The following is a 19,998-nucleotide window of genomic DNA, read 5'->3' as shown; positions in this document are numbered from 1 at the left end:
TCCATGTCCAAATTAGGTCCATGTTCCATATACCCTGGAACTTGTTCCGGCCATATCTTCGGAACCAGTTGACCGATTCCAAAAATATTCAATAGCTTTCAATGGGACCACAATACCTATAGTTTGACGTTAAAAGTTTTCCAAATCGGGTCAATGATTTCCAAGAAAATGAGCCATGATGAATAGCTAATGCGAGGAAAGTGAACTTTTTAAAAACGAAGTTAAACTCAAATTTCTTGATTTTTTTTAAATAGTAAATTCATAAAAACTGTATAAAAAGGGTTTTTTCATGATACCAATAAGCTCTAAACAAAGTTTTAAACAAATATGGGCTAAACTAGCATTTGCAAAAATAGGTCCAACCATCATCATTTTTTAGGTCCAACCAACATCATAATTCTTTGCTGAATAAAAACGTTTTATAAAATTATTTGTTCATAATATTTTACTTTTTATGTTATTATTAGAAACAAGAAAGGTAGATCTTTCCCCTAATCACGCATTTTTTATAATTATATGTTGGTTTATTAAAAAAAATACGACATGAATGTTGACGTCGTGTGAAACCGGCCTAAATAGGTCCAACCATCATCAGTTACCCTAATACAATCTTTTGTCCGCTCAGTCACAAACACGACGGTATTTATTTCGGCGGGATCGGAGCTCAAAGTAACTCAAGAATGAGAGCAGCGACCTTAAAAAGGACTGCCACGCATTGAAAGCCATCCACTCCATCAATTCCATCATCGTCCACTGGGAGCCATCCCGTGGCGGCCATCGCGATGTGACTCAGTGCCAACGGTGTCTGAACTTTGGACATGGCACCCGCAACTGCAACATTAATCCACGCTGCGGCAATTACGCTCAAGACCATGCCACCTCCGAATGTGCTGCGGGTGAAGCTATAGCGTCCGAATCCGCCAATTGTGGTGGAGCTCACCAAGGATCCGACAGTGCCCTAAACGCGAGAATTTCAAGCGCATACAAAAACAGGCGTCCACCAACTATCAAACAGGACGGAGGAAGGATAAGACTCCAACTTTCAGGGCGGAGGACTTTCCGCCTCTTCATGGACAAGCGAATTTACAGGTGTGATCTGCTCACCCTCAAGAAACGTTTGGATCTTCTGCTGGAAAAAGCTCTCCATCCCCTCCCCCTGGATTCTAGAGACAACCAACAATGCAAAACAACAACCCTGATATATTCTCAACGGATGTACTGGTAGAAATTACTCGGTAAGTTTATCATCCAGCATGGCGTCTAGACCGTCAAAATGGTGAGTTGACAACCTGGAAGGAGCGGAATACCTAGCCCTGGTCCTCACAAGTTCCTACTTCACGCCTCCTCGAGTCAAATTATAACAAAAGACTACCAGCTGAAACATGGACACAACTGGGTGGCGTAGCCTGGGCGATGTTGCCAGTCCGGCAATAGCAAAGTGAAGAGGTGCGACGCGAACACTGGCGCGGTAACCATAGTATGGTGATAGAGGAAATGTTTCACCAAACCTGTCTGTTCACCATGGAGGTGCGGCTCAAAACGGCGTCTGTTCTCCATGTTAGGAGCGGCTGATCACCATCCTAGTGCCAGCGTGGGACTCTAAACAGAGCTGTGCACGATGGTCCCCTGGCGAGACAGGGGGTTGGGGCAGGCCCTGTACCGCGTAAACGACACACGGAAGTTCTACGAGAAGCTAAATAGTTCGCGCAAAGGCTACGTGCCGCAAGCCGATATGTGCAAGGACTTGGACAGTAACCTTCTCACGAACGAGTGTGAGGTGATTGAGAGGTGGAAGCAGTACTATGACGAGAACCTCAACGGTGAAGCAGCAGAAAACGAAGGTGGCACGGCAACAGACCTTGGAGCACGCGCAGAAGACGACAGGCTACCGGCCTCTGATCTTCAACAAGTTGAGGAGGAGATCGGTCGGCTGAAGAACAACAAAGCAACTGGTGTAGATCAACTACCAAGTGAGCTATTAAAATACGGTGGTGAAGCACTGGCTAGAGCGCTGCACTGAGTAACTGCCAAGATTTGGGAGGAAGAGATATTACCGGAGGAGTTGGATTGCTGCAACTACCGCGCGATCACACTGCTGAGCGCCGCCTACAAGGTACTCTCCCAAATTCTATGCCGCCGTCTGTCACCATTTGCAAGAGAGTTCGTGGGGCAATACCAGGCGGGATTCAAGGGTACCCACGCTACCACGGACCAAATTTTCGCGATTCGGCAGGTTCTGCAGAAATGCCGCGAATATAACGTGCCCACTAGACTGATGCAAAATTTGACTTTTTCGCTCCACAGTGCTTAAATGGTTTCAAATCGGGTCCTGATTAGCCTCCAAAAGTTACAACTCATTTGGTTAGAAACAGACTTCGCACAAACCATTTTAAGTTTACATGTAAATTACTATTGGAAATCTCATTTTTTTGTTCATTGCCTTCTAGTCTTTTTCCATATCGAGCTGCGAAACAGTTCGATAACCATTATTATAGAAAATTTTCTCAGCTACAACTTTGCTCAAGATCATTTCTATGTAAAACGAGACCGGAAAAAGCTATTAATTATTTAAGAGGTTGGTAAACTTATGACATGATCAAGCAGCTACTCTGTAGGCAACACTGTATTTTGCAGTGTGACATAGAAGCCATGATTTTTGTGTCCTATTAAACGCCCCAGAAACACCAATGTTGCCTGCTGAGCAGTTGATTGAGCATGATCATAAGACATCAGTGCATTGAACCATTGATAACTTTCGATCCTTGCATTTAATCAAAAAGTGGTATTGAGAAAAGTTGTAGCTGGGAAAATTTCGTACAAGTACAGTTAAAATTTTTTGAAGCAGACCGATATGGTGAATTATTAGATAGACATGAACAAAAATCTTGGTTTTACCATAGTAATTCCCATACAAACTTCAAATGGTTTGTGCCATCTCAGTTTCTCACCAAATGGGTTCAAATTTTGAGAGGTTAGTCAGGATCAGATTTGGAATCGTTTAAGTATTGTGGAGCGAAAATTTCAAATTTTGCATCACTCTAGTGCCCACACATCATTTGTTCATCGATTTCAAATCCGCATACGACACAATCGATCGATATCAGCTATGGCATATAATGCACGAGTACGGATTTCCGGACAAACTGACGCGATTGGTCAAGGCAACGATGGATCGAGTGATGTGCGTTGTTCGAGTATCGGGGACACTCTCGAGTCCCTTTGAATCTCGAAGGAGGTTACGGCAGGGTGATGGACTTTCGTGTCTGCTGTTCAACATCGCGTTAGAAGGTGTGATCAGAAGAGCTGGGATAGACACGAGTGGCACGATATCCAGGAAGTCCATCCAGCTCCTTGGCTTCGCCGATGACATTGACATTATGGCACGGAACTTTGAGATGATGGCGGAAACGTACATCAGACTGAAGGCTGAAGCTTGGACGGATTGGACTTGCCATCAACGCATCAAAGACAAAATACATGAAAAGAAGAGGTTCTAGGGAAGACAATGTTAGCCTCCCACCCCGAGTTCAGATTGACGGTGACGAAATCGAGGTGGTCGATGAGTTCGTGTATTTTCGCACCGCCGAAAACGATGCCAGCAGAGAAATTCAAAGACGCATTATGGCAGGGAATCGTGCCTACTTTGACTCCGGAGGACGCTCCGGTCGAATAAAATTCGCCGCCGCACGAAGTTGACTGTCTACAAGAGGCTGATTAGACCGGTGGTGTTTTACGGTCACGAGACCTGGACTATGCTCGTGGTGTTTTCGAACGGAAGGTGTAGCGTACCATCTACGGTGGAGTGCAGATGGATGACGGAACGTGGAGGAGGCGAATGAACCACGAATTGCACCAGCTGCTGGGAGAACCATCCATCGTCCACATTGCAAAAATTGGGCGACTACGGTGGGCTGGGCACGTCGTAAGAATGCCGCACGGCGACCCAGAGAAAATGGTTCTAGAAAGCGACCCAACAGGAACAAGAAGAAGAGGCGCGCATCGGGCAAGGTGGATCGACCAAGTAGAAGGTGACCTGCGGACCCTTCGCAGACTACGAGGCTGGCGAACTGTGGCCATTGATCGAGTAGAGTGGAGACGACTTCTTCGGACAGCAGAGGACAACAAGGCCTTAGCCTGATTGGTAAGGTAAGTAAGGCTACTGATAGAGTAGCTAACCAGGGTCGTCTTGCTCAGCTAGAGGTCACTTCAGTGCCCTATAGTGAAGCTACCCGCTGGGTGAAGCAGATCTGGAGATACGCATGGAATGTATCTTGGCATAACAACCGTGATGCATTCCTGCGTATAATCAAGAACACTACACAAGAGTGGTGTTCGACACCATCAATACGTCTGTCCTCGAATCTGTGACCGATGAACGCTCCACCACCAACTTAGCAACACAACGCAATGGACAATCACCGATCGATATCCCACACATCGACTGTACGGAACATACCACTGTTCGCGATGTCATATCTCTACAGCATCCGCACCGAAGGGAAAAACAATACACCATAGGACGAGTCAGTGCACATCAGTCCACCGTCGCAGCTGGGTGCGTAGCCCACAAATTCATCGCGCCGACAATCTATGTTGCCATCTTCGGCAAACGATGAAGATAATTAATTATTTGTTTAGTGTTTAGTTAAGTTACAAAAATAAAGTTTGATTAAATGAGTGTAGTGTAATTTAAGAAAAATAAACTGTGTTTTGTGCATGCAATATTGTTAGTTGTGAAACTTTAACCCGAAGAACACTCGGTCGCTGGATATGTTTTCGGCAATGAGCCTAGCAAAACAATTATTCCTCTGAAAAAGGAACAAGTGGAAAGATGTACCCAATTCTAGAGATCAGAAAGTTCTGACTCGGCTTAGGATTGGTCATACACGGCTCACTCATCGACTTCGTTTTAGTGGCAGTGTGGCCTACTGCCAGGGATGCGGTGCGGTTTTAGATGTAATTCATCTATTGGTGGAGTGCCCGGCTCGAGCACAATTGAGGGAAGAAATGGGTGTCGTTGGTTCAATCCGTGAGGTATTGTACAACTTCAGGGAGTACAGAACAAATTGTACTCAATTTCTTGCGTGCGGTTGACTCATTTGATATGATATAAGCATAAGTAGGCTGAAGTGGCATTAGAATGAAAATGAATTGTATAGTCACTTCACTTCTTTTTGATAAGAGGGTAGTCTTGATACTCCTAAAGACAATGCTGTGTGACGGTAAGCGATAACGGGGAGTTATTGATGCTCGGAATGCTTGCTTTGTGCCGTCTCGAATGAACTTAATTCTCCTCTACCTGGGGAACAGTTTAAAGAGACGTTAATAGACGGAAGCACGGAATCAAGCAGGACCCGATTCACTTTTGAGGGGAGGGGGTCCTAGAATTAGTGACAGTATGGGGAGGTAGTGCATTCAAAAAACCTAGAAATCTTACATTTATAAATAGAGCACCTGGTACTGCACAACGTAGTAGTAGTTAAATTACGTTTATTTCTGTTGATTATTGTTGTACATTGATTTATATTTCTATTGATTAGCCTACCTGGATCTTCATCTTTGTTTCATCTTTGAACAATTAAAAGTTAAAAGAACTGAGCGCATAAACACATGCAACGGTCAAGCATGGTCCTACGTCAAGCTTCCATTCGTGCTTCTAGGCACAGACCCTTTTACTTTTATTTTTCCCTGCAACTCACCCCTTTTGACCTCCGTGCACTGTTTTCAGGTGATTCAAGTAATTTTTTGCAGACATCAGGTAGGATTTTCCTGGATCCAGACTCTTTTTGTATTCCTTTGAAAGCGGATGCATTGGGAACTGTACGATGCATTCGAGAAAGGTCGTTTATCGGGTCAACCAATTTTCCACAAGAGGACACAGGCAGCTTGGATTCACTATGACGATCTACGCTAAATCATTGTAAATGACACATTGTATTCAAAATACGAATGGATAGAAAATACTTTTTTTTTCCTTGATTTGTTTTCCGTCGATCTTGTTTTCCGTGGTGAGAACCAATGCTACCGACGCCAGGGAGGCAGCTCCCACACCTCCCAAGTAAACGATCCATTTAGTTTAAATACAGCATTTCAAAGTGTAAAACATTTCTGGTTAGTAATTCAGCTTATTACTGTTTTAAAAACCTTTTATAGTCTGTCGAGAAAGTTGCTTAAAAATAAATTCAAAGCAGCTCTCAATACCTCCATAAAACTGTTTTGTAAATCAATCATAAACTTCATTAGCGTTTGTTTATTAATGCCTTGATAAAATACTCTATAAAGTTGTTCTGTCATGATAAAAGCAACCATATAACAATTCGGTTTTAAATGAGAGCAAAAAGCATATATTTTTGTTGTTAAGACTTGTTAAAGTGTACCATAAAATCCCCAAATTCCAAATTGAACTCAAAAGTTGGATCCTCATAAAAGAAATATTAATGACAAGGAAATCTCGAAGAGTAGATGAAATAGGATGAAAACTCCAAGCGTTAACATTCTACCGAAGGGAAGTCAATTTCAGCAACGACTGAGCATCTGGCGTTTGCATCACGTTCTGACCGGTGTTGACCGTCTCCTTTATGAAACAGTCTAACCTTCTCCAGATCGGACGAACTAAATAATATGAATTTGTACCTACAGCAAACTGTTGAAACTGTCAGTAAGTGGAGATTGGCTGGTTTCCGATTCATAGCAGTAATTTTATTCAGCGAAAGGTTCGAAATTTCATTCAAACGTTCATTCTGCATCGTTTGATGGTGCACTTCGGGAATCATCCGGAAGAAGGGGATATTTTACGGGAACGATACGAGCTTCCAGCTGTTGTTGTTGCGATGTATGAGAAATGTCGCAAAACGGTTCCGCACACTTCCTTAGTAACTGCTTCCAATTCAGCGGGAGAAAAACCCCTGGAACGCTGGAATAAAACCTCGTTGCAATGATCGAACAACGCAACTATCGAAAGATAAACAAACTGTGACGTTTAAATTTTTGCAGGCAACTTTGCCTCCATATATGCTGCCATAAATCTGAACGGCAAAATGGCTTTAGATAAATACAATTCAGTCAGGAAGTTTTCTTCATAAAAGCTATTTTAAATTTGTTTGGGATTTCATTCAAGCAAAACAACTTTTTCACAAATGGCGCATGTGAACCAACTTTTAAGCCACCGCCATATAATATAAATTTAGTTTGATTTTTACAAACTTCGTTTTCAATGTGTATTTCCATGGATATAACTTTATTTTGGTCAATTTAGAAATGAGCAGATATTTGAAATACGATAATCATAAAACATATCTCGGCTGAGCTTAATGATCAATCTGAAGAATAATTAATTCTTCTTCTCGATTAAAAATAATAAGTGAGATCAACGTTTTCCGAGGGCGGACTTATTTTTTTCGATGTTTTCAAGTACATTTCACTTAAGATTTAATATGGCACCTACAACTTGGCCACTTTATAAGAACAATTTTAATAATTTTTTTCAAATTGAATAGCCGTTTTATATGATCAGTTTATATTTCAATTAAATTGTTAAGATCGGATGATATTTTTGAATTCTTTTCTATCTTGATTGATGATCTTTCTAATGGATTCAGCAAGCAGCTAGGGAAAATGGCTTGAAAAAGGATTTTATTGTTGCCAAATAGCTTTTATTGTAGCTTAAATACGGGTTTCAAATGGTTCTCAATATGTTCGTCATACAACCTTTTTGGAGTAGATCAATCTTTTGACGTAGGACTACGTCTTTGATTTCTATATGGGGGTACACTTTGTGAAAACTGAAAATGGAACATGTAACACATTATGAAAGATTTTGAACGTTAATAACTCAACTGACCCTGGTCCAATTTCAATAATTTTATCACCAATCGATCCGAAATATGGCTACGCATCGATAATCCGAATGTTGATTTTCAACAAGAAACTATTGAAAAACTGGTAAATGTTCAGCATTGTCCAAAAGCGTCGAATTACCTAACAAATCCACCAATTACCTACATGTATATGCTGCTTCCCCAGCACAGTCGTCAGAGAGAAGTAAGTAGATGAAACAAGTCGAATTGGCATTCGCCTCCGATCCTCGGGCGCGTGCGAATAGCGAGGATGGAATTGCGTAATATTTTGCACACTCATCGCCATATTCAGAACCACATGACCACACAAAATGCTCTCCAGAGTTGTAATCTTGTAAACAAACTTGGAAACAGGATACACTCAAAAAATATATCACATAAGGGATTAACATTTTGCATATTCTGCATAAAAATACATAAAAAGTCCCTCCCTTTTAACATATTCTGCAAGCAAATACTATTTAACAAAAATTTCTAGGAAAAACTGAACGATCATGAATGATTTCTTTTGACTTTTTGGAACAGCGCCATCAATGAGAAAAAATAGCCTTGACTTAATGGTGAAAACTATTTTTGTAGTTCTTTAAAAATTCTACTCTAACTCTTTGCTCAAATGAACTTGGTGGCCCTGAAAAGGGCCGTTTTGTTACTTGGTTGTTGGTGATAATCCATGGCCGTGACTGTCTGCGCTTGGCGTGTTCAGTGACGGCATCCAAGTACCATAAGACGGTTCGATTGGAACATTTAAAATTTTGGCTTCAGTCATCGCGTCTCTTATTAAACATCGTCTCTGGCTCGACCCATGTACCGTACCGTGTATGGTGAGCAGTGCCAGTCCGCGATGATTTGCTAGCCCGACTCATGGGATGTATGGGACCAGGCTGTATGTTTGTTTTCAAAATCTCGAAATCAACCCCGCGTCAGAAAGCGAACGCATGAACGTACATTTTTGAGAGCATGTTTTTTAACCCGTACACGGAATAGTTTTGCTCCGTTACTGATTGCATAGAATCCACAAAACAAACTTAGTCGATCTAAATCTGAATTTTAAAAGTTGACTTAAATAACTCTCTTATGGAATCTTTGTAGTGGCCCTGAAAAGGGCCGGTTTTGTAAGATTTTCGACGGGGAAATTAAGCACGTTCACCATGGATACGATGTTTGTGACACGCTTGGCGTGGATGACACACAGGTTGGTATATTCGAACAGACCGACCAGATAAGCCTCGCTAGCTTCCTGTAGAGCCATAACAGCTGAGCTCTGGAAGCGCAGATCGGTCTTGAAGTCCTGGGCAATTTCACGCACCAGACGGTGGAAAGGCAACTTGCGGATCAGCAGTTCGGTCGTTTTCTGATAACGACGAATCTCGCGCAGGGCGACGATGCCTGGCCGGTAGCGATGAGGCTTCTTTACTCCTCCGGTGGCTGGAGCGCTTTTGCGAGCGGCCTTCGTTGCCAACTGCTTGCGAGGAGCGTTTCCTCCAGTGGACTTGCGAGTGGTCTGCTATGTGCGAGCCATTTTCCTTGGGTACGATGTGGAGCCGATGAAAGCAAACTGTAGAAACATGCGTTTGCTGTTTTCAACCAATAAGAAACGATGAAAAAACAAGAACACAACAACTAACAAGAAAAATTTAACCCTCAAGTAGGTATAAAAAAGCCGAAATTTGAAATTTTTGTTCACTTTCGTTTCAACCTTCACCGTTGCATATCAAGCGAAAACGTAGTCCTGTATTGTCGCGAAGCGTTATGGTGCTGAGATGCTCGATGACCCTGGAGGGATCGTTTTTGCTTACTGAGCAGAAAATCATGGGTTTAATCCCAAGCTCTCCGTCATGACTCTTAAAATTCATTATCACTAAACAAAATTAATATGTTCTTTCGATAGCCGGCTATCGAGAGATTAAATAAGCAACAAATAAACAATACATACTTTTGGTTGCATCGCCAACTTGAGGTGAATCCTAACCGAATACCCTACCCAACCCTCCAACTCCGTAGCACTTATGAGGGTGTCGCTAAGTCGGTGGCCTCTCGTTAAGTAAGTACTACATCAACATTTCCTTCCCTATCCCTAGTTATGGTAAAGATGGGCGTGGCCGGGAATAGCGACAGTCATGCTTCTGTTACTCTTGTTTAGATTGGAACCAATGTTTACTCCCCAGCATTATTCCTGAAAGTAGTCTAACTGAGAATTTCAGAAGAGACGTGAGTGTCGCTAGTATCCAATCTACGAACTATATCATAACAACCAGTGATGCCACATATACAGATTTATCTGTAATCATACAGATTTTTTTCAATATTTTTATACAGATATCTGTATATACAGATTACAGATTTTTGAAAAATATACAGATTTTTCAAATAAACGGAATATATTTTGTATTGTTTTTTATATTTATTAATTCCGATAAATAATCGTTTCTTCCTTTTGAGCAGCTTGAATTCAATCTGAGCATCAAATCCAAATCGTATTTTTCACTAAATAAATTATTATTGTTTTAGCTTCGAATGGACATGGAATCTTTCGAATGGACTTCTGATGTTCAGATGTTCTGATTTCGCGTAGGAAGGAATATTAGTTTCCCTTTTTATTTGTTTAATTAACCATGTCACATGGTGACATATACGAAGGTTAATAAAATATATTTTTATCAACTTGGTAAACAAACCATTTTAAAAAAACCCACAAAGTGGTTGATTACAGTTTGTGAGTCGAAGAATCAACTGGATATTTTTATATTTAAAAAAGCGTAAGTACAGAAATAGAAAATATAGCATGCAATTCGAATAAACTTCCTGTAAAAGTTCTGTGTTCTGTCCAATGTCCAGATAAAAGTTTGCGTCGAGGTTTGCGTAATCTGGGACACAAATAAATAAAATATTAGGGAATTGTGATAGTTACTTCATTAAGGAAATTTTCAGTCGGAAACAGATTTGTCTCTTACAACTGTTACTTAATGTTTTGTATTTTCAGAAGGGGAATTTACGTATTCTTGGCAACCTAAGCAGCGACCTTCTTTCTATAGCCTTTTTCTCTAAGGAATGCACACATATGCAGTGCTGCCAGCTACTCTAACAATTTCAGTGGAAAGAATTGTCAAAAACTGTTTAGAAATGCTTTTACAAAGCTCCAATCTTCTCTAGTGAGAGCGAGTATTGTCGGCAACCAGTTTTTCTTCGGCAACTGTTCCATTTGAACTGCATGTAAATCTGCTGTTCTATTTTCAGCAACTCGAAATCAGCTACAATTTGTAGTGCGTGTATTGCATTCCAAGAAAACCTTGCTAGATTGCTTTTTCTCAGTGGTTAAAATATAGTCAAATTGAAGCTGAAAGCATAAAGAATCGTTTGCATGCATTCAGCGAAGTGTTTTCGTAAGAAAATCCAGTGAAAATAGTGTTTCAATTTGGGTTGCCGAAAATAGTCTGTCATGCTGAAGCCGTCATTTCCCCTAGTAGATGCAGATGCAAAACACTACAAAAATCTAGATTGTAGGATGTCATTTGTAGGATGTCAAGATTAAAATAGACAAATTCTTTAGAAAGCAAACTTTAGTAATTTTTCATGATTCTAAACATTGAAAAAACTCCTTCTGAACTATGAATTTGCTCAATGGAGATCTACGAAAATCCGCACTGAGACCATAATATAGAAATAATACAGATTTTTCTACAGATTTTTGTCAGCCAGATACAGATTAAAAAGATTTTTTGCGATGAAAATACAGATTGAACTTCGAAAAAATGTGGCATCACTGATAACAACGCTAACGCTAACTTTCGTTTCAACCTTCACCGACGACACATCTAGGGGAAACGCTCCTATAGTTGCGGTACGTTAGAAGCGTTAGGTTCCTATAGTTGTGTATGGAGTCTCCATACACAACTATAGGAACCTAACGCTTCTAACGTACCGCATCTATAGGAGCGTTTACCCTACCATCATATGCCATGACTGGACGCGGCAAGGGAGGAAAAGGACTCGGCAAAGGAGGAGCCAAGCGTCATCGAAAAGTGCTGCGTGATAACATTCAAGGCATCACTAAACCTTCCATCCGCCGTCTGGCTCGTCGTGGTGGAGTCAAGCGAATTTCCGGGCTTATTTACGAGGAAACCAGAGGCGTGTTGAAGGTTTTTTTGGAGAACGTTATTCGAGACGCTGTTACTTATACAGAACACGCTAAGAGGAAGACCGTCACCGCAATGGATGTCGTTTACGCTCTGAAGCGACAGGGACGCACTCTGTACGGTTTCGGAGGATAAATTAGCATCAAAAACCGGCCCTTTTCAGGGCCACCAAACGAATTAAAAAGGTGTTTTTGATTAACTTTCTTGTCTGGATTTGAAAGGTGGTAGGGATGTGATCGAATGATGATTTTTTTTTCAGTTTAAGGTTGTTAGATTTAACCTAAGTTGGTCGTTACTGGTATGAGATCTACCATTACTAATCCAGTACCGACAATCATTTGCATTCATTTGTTGTGGTGGGGTAGTTCTAGGTAAGTAGTGCGTTTCCAATGATATTCCAGTCGAAATACAAGAGAATCAACAAAACCGCCTGGGTTGTACGCGCCTTGGTTAATCTGAGGGCAATCTTAAGAGAATAAATAGAGAACCCCGCTGAAACTCCTATTCCTTCACACGGTAACTCGTAACAACTCAAAATTGAGTCGAACATGCTCATTGCAGTGCAGGCTTCCAGTGCGCGTATCATCGCTTGTGAGACGCACGAACAATAATCTCGCATTCATGGTCGAGTCGTGCACATGAGATGTATTTTTCTCTATATCACGATCATCCAATACGTCGCATCTCACATGCTCATAAAAGTTGTGCGACACACGACTTGGTAGCGCAATACATTTCCTAAAGGGTGTGTTTCATTGTACTAAATCGCATGCGATGTCTCATGGGACGAAGCTCATGAGATTATCTCACAAGATCTTCTCATGTACGTAGTTGTGCGTTGTGCTTTTAGATTTATATGCGAGAACAGTTTTACTTGGGTATGCTGATGGCACTATCATTTCTGATGCGATATTTCATATCTGATACATGATAAGATATCTGATACATGATCGCGTACTTTTTATATTTACGATACATACAACTAAATAGTGGGTCATGTTTGTGTCCTAATATTATGTTATTTCGATTTATGTTGAGGACCCCAATGAATGTGCCTAATTTCATGGATTCATGGAAAAATACATGAGAATCAGAATGAAAATAAACTTTTTTTTACCAACAACTTAAACATCACAATAAATTGCATGTAGTTGAGATAGCTATATTGGGAAAACCACGTAAAGAAAACAATTTTTTTTTTCTACTCTAAAAAAAGGTTATGATTCATAAAATAAGCAATATCTTTTTCTTCTTCTTCTTCTTATTTGGCTTTAACATCCCAATCTCAAATGAAGTTACACCTTCTTTGACCAAGCTCTCTACAAATAAATAAGGAAGTGCTTCCTTATTTATTTGTAGAGAGCTTTCTATACCTGTAGGGTAGAACAGGGGATAAATGTACCCCGGGAAAAGCACCCGATTTAGTTTTTCATGGCTATTCCACTCTTAATTCTGGGATTGCTTGTGCAAAAAAAAACTAGTTTAAGCACTAAAATAGCACTGTGACTTGTCAAATTTATGAATTAAAAATTGCCCTGGTGTGCATTTTGGGCTTTTTTCCTGACCATTTTTGCATGCGTATATTGTGTCGTGTGACAGGTATATGATATGATGATACTCTATGCCTGGGGAGTCCAACCTCGAAAAAATCCAAATAAAATTGATCATAGTTCGCCACAATTTGAGTTGTCAGATTGCAGTTTTGTGAAATGGAAGTGGAAAAATGTGCACTCATTGTTTTAAAAGTTTTGTTATTTTCCAACGCTAAAGGTTTTTTGAAGATTAAACCAAAAATTAAGATTCTTTTGGGACCAGTACAACGAGAAATGAAAGTTCAGTTTAAAATAGGATAAGAGTAAGTTACAGTCGTTTCCCAAACTAATGTTAAATTTTCTAGCTTTAGTGATTTTAAATAGCGACAAGCGACATTTGAAGATTCACGTTTTCCAAGGCTTAAAATATTGCATCAGTTGCCCATAAACTGCGAAGACTCCTTTTTTTGCTGTTCTAAATTATCCCTTGCCTCGCGTAGGCAGTTTTTTCGATACCCCATAGTTTTTAGTTTATTAATAGGCCTATACCGTAATCCGGTAAACAAGCCTTTACCCGTGAGACTAGTCCATAAAAAAGCAAAAATTCTCAGTGAATACCTTGTATCTGCAGCCACTTAAGCAGTATTACACGCTCGTCATTGTGTCCGACTTGGATTAAATTTCCTAAGAGTAAAGAACCTATCATCATCGCAGTAAATAAAAATACGATTATAATGGTGGAAAAGCAGTCGACAACAACGAAAAATTCATTGAAGAACTTTTTTCTAACGTGACTCCTTTGGGCCCTCCTGGATCTCAGCGAAAAACTTGCCGAGATTCAGCAAAATTTATCTTTGTTTACTAAGATCTCGGAAAAAATCCCGTTTGTTAGCTGAATCTCTGAGATCCAGCGAAATAAAATGCCGAGCTACTCGGTGGTGCCCATCTCGGCGAAAAAATCTAAGTGTGTAGTATCAAGCATTTGGTATTTTACTCATACGATGTGCAATACGTGACGTGATTCGAGTAACTATCAATAAGTACTCGAATTACCGTTTTCATTAGTTTTGCAGCAACCAAGCAACTTAATTTGTTTTTGACTGCTTTCTAGTACAGGAATCTCCCAAACGGTGGATTGTGCACCATGATGCCACCGTGCGTGGATTGGATTGCAAGATAGAATTTATATTTGTTTTAATAGTTAGTCATACGATTATTATATGCACAAAAGAGCACAAGGTTATTCGTCACGAAGGGCCACTGTGATCAACCGGTATTCAAAGAGCCACTTTCGGTAACATACAATTATATTTGATTCAACGTAGAGAGTTCAAATAGTTATCCCTAAATACTTAAGAATCAGAGTGACAAGCCTGCAAACTATGTACCAATGTTGTGACACAGCACGACTGTTCCTTTTTCCGAGACGCGAGTTTGTGCACAGCATTAACTATCAGTTTGCAGGTTTGGTACTCTGATAGTTAAATGGGAGTTCGGTAAAACGGATCACTGCAAAGAGCCAATGTCCTCTTCTGCCACGCTTAAACAGGGATCTCTAAACCAAATGACGCAATCAAAAAAAAAAAAAGAAGAGTTGCATCGCTCTCTGTTTCATAACTGTTTAAAAATTAGTTTGGCAAATAGGGATACAGAGTAGATTTTTTTAAATCAAACCTCTGAATGCAATCGGTTTTGTTCATCATCATGAATCTCATATCTTTGTAACTGTTTAAGCCATCCAGTGGTAGGTATTTGGGTTATTTTGATTTATCGTGTTGTTTATACGCAGAATGGAATAAAAATATAAGGGAGGGTGTCGTTGGTGGTGTATTTGCCTTATTTTTATTGAAAATGAAGCACATATTAAACGCATGGGGCGTTAACTTTAGATTATCAATATCCCAAACAGCTCTCAAAACTCAGTTATATGCATGTATGTATTTTGCCTCTCTGATTCCTGAAAAGGCCTTTATTAAAAAAAAAAAAAAAAACATTTCATTTGAAGTATAACATTCAGATCATGACACTCATTCAAAGATACGTTTCTTTTTAAGTTTTACTAAAATCAACCTTCTTCAAAAGGTCAGAGTTAAGCCGAATGAGTACACACTTAGATTTTTTGGCCGGTATTTTATTTTGCTGGATCTCAGTGAAATACTTGCCGAGATTCAGCTAACAAATGGGCATTTTGCCGAGATATCAGCTAACAAACAAAATTTTTCCTGAATCTCGGCAAGTTTTTCACTGAAATCCACCAAAATAAAATACCGAGCTGCTCGGTGGTGCCCATCTGGGCAAAAAAATCTAAGTGTGTAGAATATTGTTCAGTGTCTCCTCCTTTAATTGAGCTCTAAACTTAGTTAGCACAATCGGCAGAGCACTGAAAGTGTGTTCAACGCTAACTTGCGAGCACGGGATCGCAAGGATGGTGGAAACTAAGGAAAACAAACTTGGTTTGTTAGCTTTCTATCCAAATAAGATAAATCGTTCAGCTCGTCGATTACTTCGGATTCCTCTTTATTGTTGGTTGCATCATCCAAGGATTGCAAATATGCCTCCAATGCATCGTTTGCAACATCTCTCTGTTGAGATGTTGATGGTAATGGAGTTCTCCCGGAAAGATCTTGTAAATTGGTCCAGGTTTGCATTAAGAAATCCTATTGAATTGACAAAAGAGCATATTAATCGCAATTAACGTATAATCACATTTCACTTACGACACATAATTTGGGATTAATTTGCTTGGATTAGCATTAGCATTAGCATAAACATCGAAAAAGTTGCACAATATTGTAAGTGGTACGAATTCAAAACTATTAAGAGCAAGTCGGATATCTATTACTGGATAGATAGTTAGTAGGAAATAATTACTATCTCCCAGATAAAGAAATATCCCGCTCCCACAGTTAAGGATTGTCCTGGCCACGTCCTAACAACTGGGATAGGAAATGTATGTTAGTCTAACATTTACTTAAGAGAGATGCAGAGAACTCTACGACCCCTCATAAATGTAATAAATTTCGGGAATTTAGACATTATGTTAATAGGGAAGGTAAGCCATAGGATACACCCAGTCAGTGTTGCTGGCAAATGTAGTTTTTATTTTAATAAATGTTGAAATTGCTGTCCAGAGCGTCTGCTGGAAGATAATGTATTGCGTTCAAAACGAAATTCCTATACAAAAAAATATTTGTTTGAATGAGAATTTCGTTTCGAACGAAATACAGGATTGGGGTGAAGGTTGCTGAAATAACATGAAGATATAACATAATGAAGTCACAATCGTTGTCACACCCGTAGCTAATTAAAAGGAAGGAATTATGTAGATGCTTTATCATTTTTTATGGATTAAGGGGAAGAGGAGTGAAAATAATTTTACTTCCTCTTCTCCCTGCTTGGATGTGTAAATATTCATTCCCAGGAAATTGAAACTGATTCAGCAACACACGCTTTTTTTCAAATGGTAGCCTTGCTGTTTATTTTATTTTATTTGTCATTTCAAAGCCGTATAGAGACGTCGCATTGAGATGTCTCATTTGGATGTCTCACTGAGACGTCTCATTGAGACGACTCATTGAGACGTCTCATTGAGACGTCTCATATATTTATCTCACTATATTCCACATGCATACATTGCGAGGGAAAAGAGATGAGAAAAAAACTTGTGAGGTGCACGACAAAAATATGTGCGTGTGACGTGTCCCTCTCACAATAACAGTGTCGCGTCACCTCAGCTTGTGTTGCTCCTGACGAGACAAAGAGAAATGTGACAACCAGTTTCACAGCTCACTGTCGCATATATGTGTGCATGAGATTTTCGGAAGCCTGTTTCAGTGGGAAGTATGGCTACTCAAAAGTGAGTAGACGCGCTTTTACTCAATTTTGAGTAAACAACGTTCTCGCGCAGAGTGGGCCAAAACCACTCTGAGATATTTACAGCCGGGAAGTTTGTTTTTTTTTGTTCTGATAAAAAGTTGAAATTAGCTGCTCCAGATTTATTTAACTGGAGCTGAAGACGACCGAAAACCGTCTCAGCATGCAATTCCTGCTTACTTTAATGCATTTCGGCCTGTGTTACGCAATAATTTCTGGCATTTTTTTTTCTAAGTCCCGGATTTGGCTGACTGAGTGGCTTTTACTCAGTTTGACATTTCTCGTTTACTCAGATTTTGACAACCTAATGCATCAGACGAAATTGAGTACGATCGACTCACCCGGTGAGTAAGCTGAAGTAAGCGTGCACAAAACACAAGCTCCTGCTGCAGTTAACAAAAACATTTATTATATCATACCACGTAGTCCTACATCATCATTGCGAACAACCCCATTGGGCTGTCCTTGTAGTTTTTTTTTTTTTTTTTTTTTCCTTAGGTTTGTTTTTTCCGTCGATCTTGTTTTCTGTGCTGAGCACCAATGCTACCGACGTGCCAGGAAGGCAGCTGCCACACCTAGACCCTACCTATCGACCCATCAACTCATGAACCGGGGACCAACGGCTTTACTTCCCATCCGAAGGAAGACGTGATCAGAGATGTTATGCCTCAGAACATCCCGGCGGTGCCGACTGGTTTGAGAGGTAATCACGCTAACCACTACACCACCGGCGCCGCTGCATACACAATACTAAATGGAATTAAAAGGAAAATAATCACCTTTTTTCTTGCTTTTGTGTGAATACCGCTTTTAACCCAATTAATTACTTTCACCGATACATTAGTCGCTTCGTACTCAAACTTGATCATCGCCCTAATTCAACCCTCCCATGTGGGCCCTCCCTTAGCTCAGTCAGTAAAGGCACAGCTACAAAGCAAGACCATGCTGAAGGTAACTGGGTTCGATTCCCCGGTCCAGTCTAGGAATTTTTCGGGTTGGAACATTTCCCCACCTCCCCTGGGAACTTTTGCCACACAATTATACTAATGCAAAAGTGGTACAGGAATCAAAAGCTCTCAATAAAAACTGCATCTAAGTATCACTAAGTTGAGAGCACGCAATAAGCTAATATGCGAAGAGCAATAAGCTTGAAAATGCGAAGAAGACGATGAAGACCTTCCCCCATTGTACAATACTCGTCAGTCGCTCTCTGTCCAGCCCGGGGCCATCCCCTCCAAGATACTACCCTTGCACAAAACCGTCCAAAAGTAAACGAAAAATAACACTAAAGAAACAATGGACCATATCGCGGGAAGCTGAATAGGCCAGAAACGAGAGGAAATTAATTTTTCATTAACTTGGTCAGAATGTAGCGGGCGGGAATAACCCACAGAATCTACATGGATGCTTTTACTCCCCCCTCCGGAAGTGGGTTCAAGCAACTGAATAAATTTCAATCCATTGTCGGCCAAAACCGGAGGATTCCGGGGTCGGTCCGGTCCTTTGTACGTGGTGTTAGTTGATATTTCATCTTGCTTTCCGTTCTTCTTATTATTAATAAAAAAAAAAACCTTCACCCATTCCGAAAGTAAAATACTAATCTTTGTTCTCGTGCTGTTTTCTTTCAGGTCGCTGCGCCCGTCGGTTTCAACTGCCGAAGGTTCCGGAGGGGACTACCATTTTGTTGCTCTCTTTGCGGGTGAGTGTTATGCGGTATAATGAAGCTACCAAACCGAAAAATTCACGCGATGAGTTATGAAGATCATAATGGTTCCTGACATTCCTCTTGGGATTTACGTACGATGACTTAGTTTTGTCCGATGAATTATCTAAACTGATTTTTTTTTCTTCATTTGAGCCTTTCCGGGAAAGCAAAAATATTGGGACTAACTTCGAACGTTGGCAGAGGTCGAATGCCAAGTGGTGAAATTGTGACCCTGTGGGGACATGACTAAAGCTATCCGGATCCAAACCTTGTTATCACCATCATCTGGAGCCTCTTCCAACTACCGTTTGGCTTTTACTTGCAAAGTTTTCCATTACGGCTAATTTATTCAATTATTCATCCCTCTGCCAGGGTTCGGAAGAGAAAAGCTGTTTCGCACACAACTTCCAAAACTACATCGGTTTTCCATCACTCCCCACGTCTTTCCACCGTCAACGGTTCCCTCGCATTTCGAACCCGGTGTTGAAAGGGATGGTCCCAAAAATCGATCCGTCATCATGACCGACCATTTTGTTACCCTTCGCACTAGGCTTAACAACCGTCCAATTTAACACGACCGACCGACCACCCACCAGCATCACGTCGTCTCCGTTGGTCGGTCGGTACACCATGCGAGGATTATATCGTCACATTATTGTACATGGCACGGAAGGAAAGGAAAGCAACAATTTCCTTCGAAGCACACCCCCATCGAAAGAAACTGAATAATTGCATGCGATTACGACCGTCGGGAAACAAAACCGTGGTTACCAATTCATCTGAAATCTGTTTATTATTTGCATAAATTATCATCGTGTTTCCAAAGACATTCCGAGCCTTTCCGACTAAGTGATTAAATTTTCCACCTGACCAATTTTGGTTGGTTGTTCCCATTCCTC

General features: G+C 40.5%; 1 long non-coding RNA gene across 1 annotated transcript in view; it reads left to right on the top strand.

Moving 5' to 3' along the window:
• Nucleotides 1-19,085, top strand: part of LOC135702544 (uncharacterized) — a 327,842-nt gene extending 308,757 nt beyond the window's left edge. Inside the window, exon 3 of the long non-coding RNA XR_010517707.1 lies at nt 19,023-19,085. This is a non-coding gene — a long non-coding RNA (uncharacterized LOC135702544). The remainder of the gene's footprint in view (nt 1-19,022) is intronic.
• The last annotated feature ends 913 nt before the right edge of the window (nt 19,086-19,998 follow it).

Source organism: Ochlerotatus camptorhynchus, unplaced genomic scaffold, assembly GCF_037179485.1.
Source record: "Ochlerotatus camptorhynchus isolate MF236.1 unplaced genomic scaffold, CSIRO-AGI_Acam_v1.1 ptg000193l, whole genome shotgun sequence".
Lineage (NCBI taxonomy): Eukaryota > Metazoa > Arthropoda > Insecta > Diptera > Culicidae > Ochlerotatus > Ochlerotatus camptorhynchus.
This window is presented reverse-complemented; position numbering and strand designations above follow the sequence as displayed.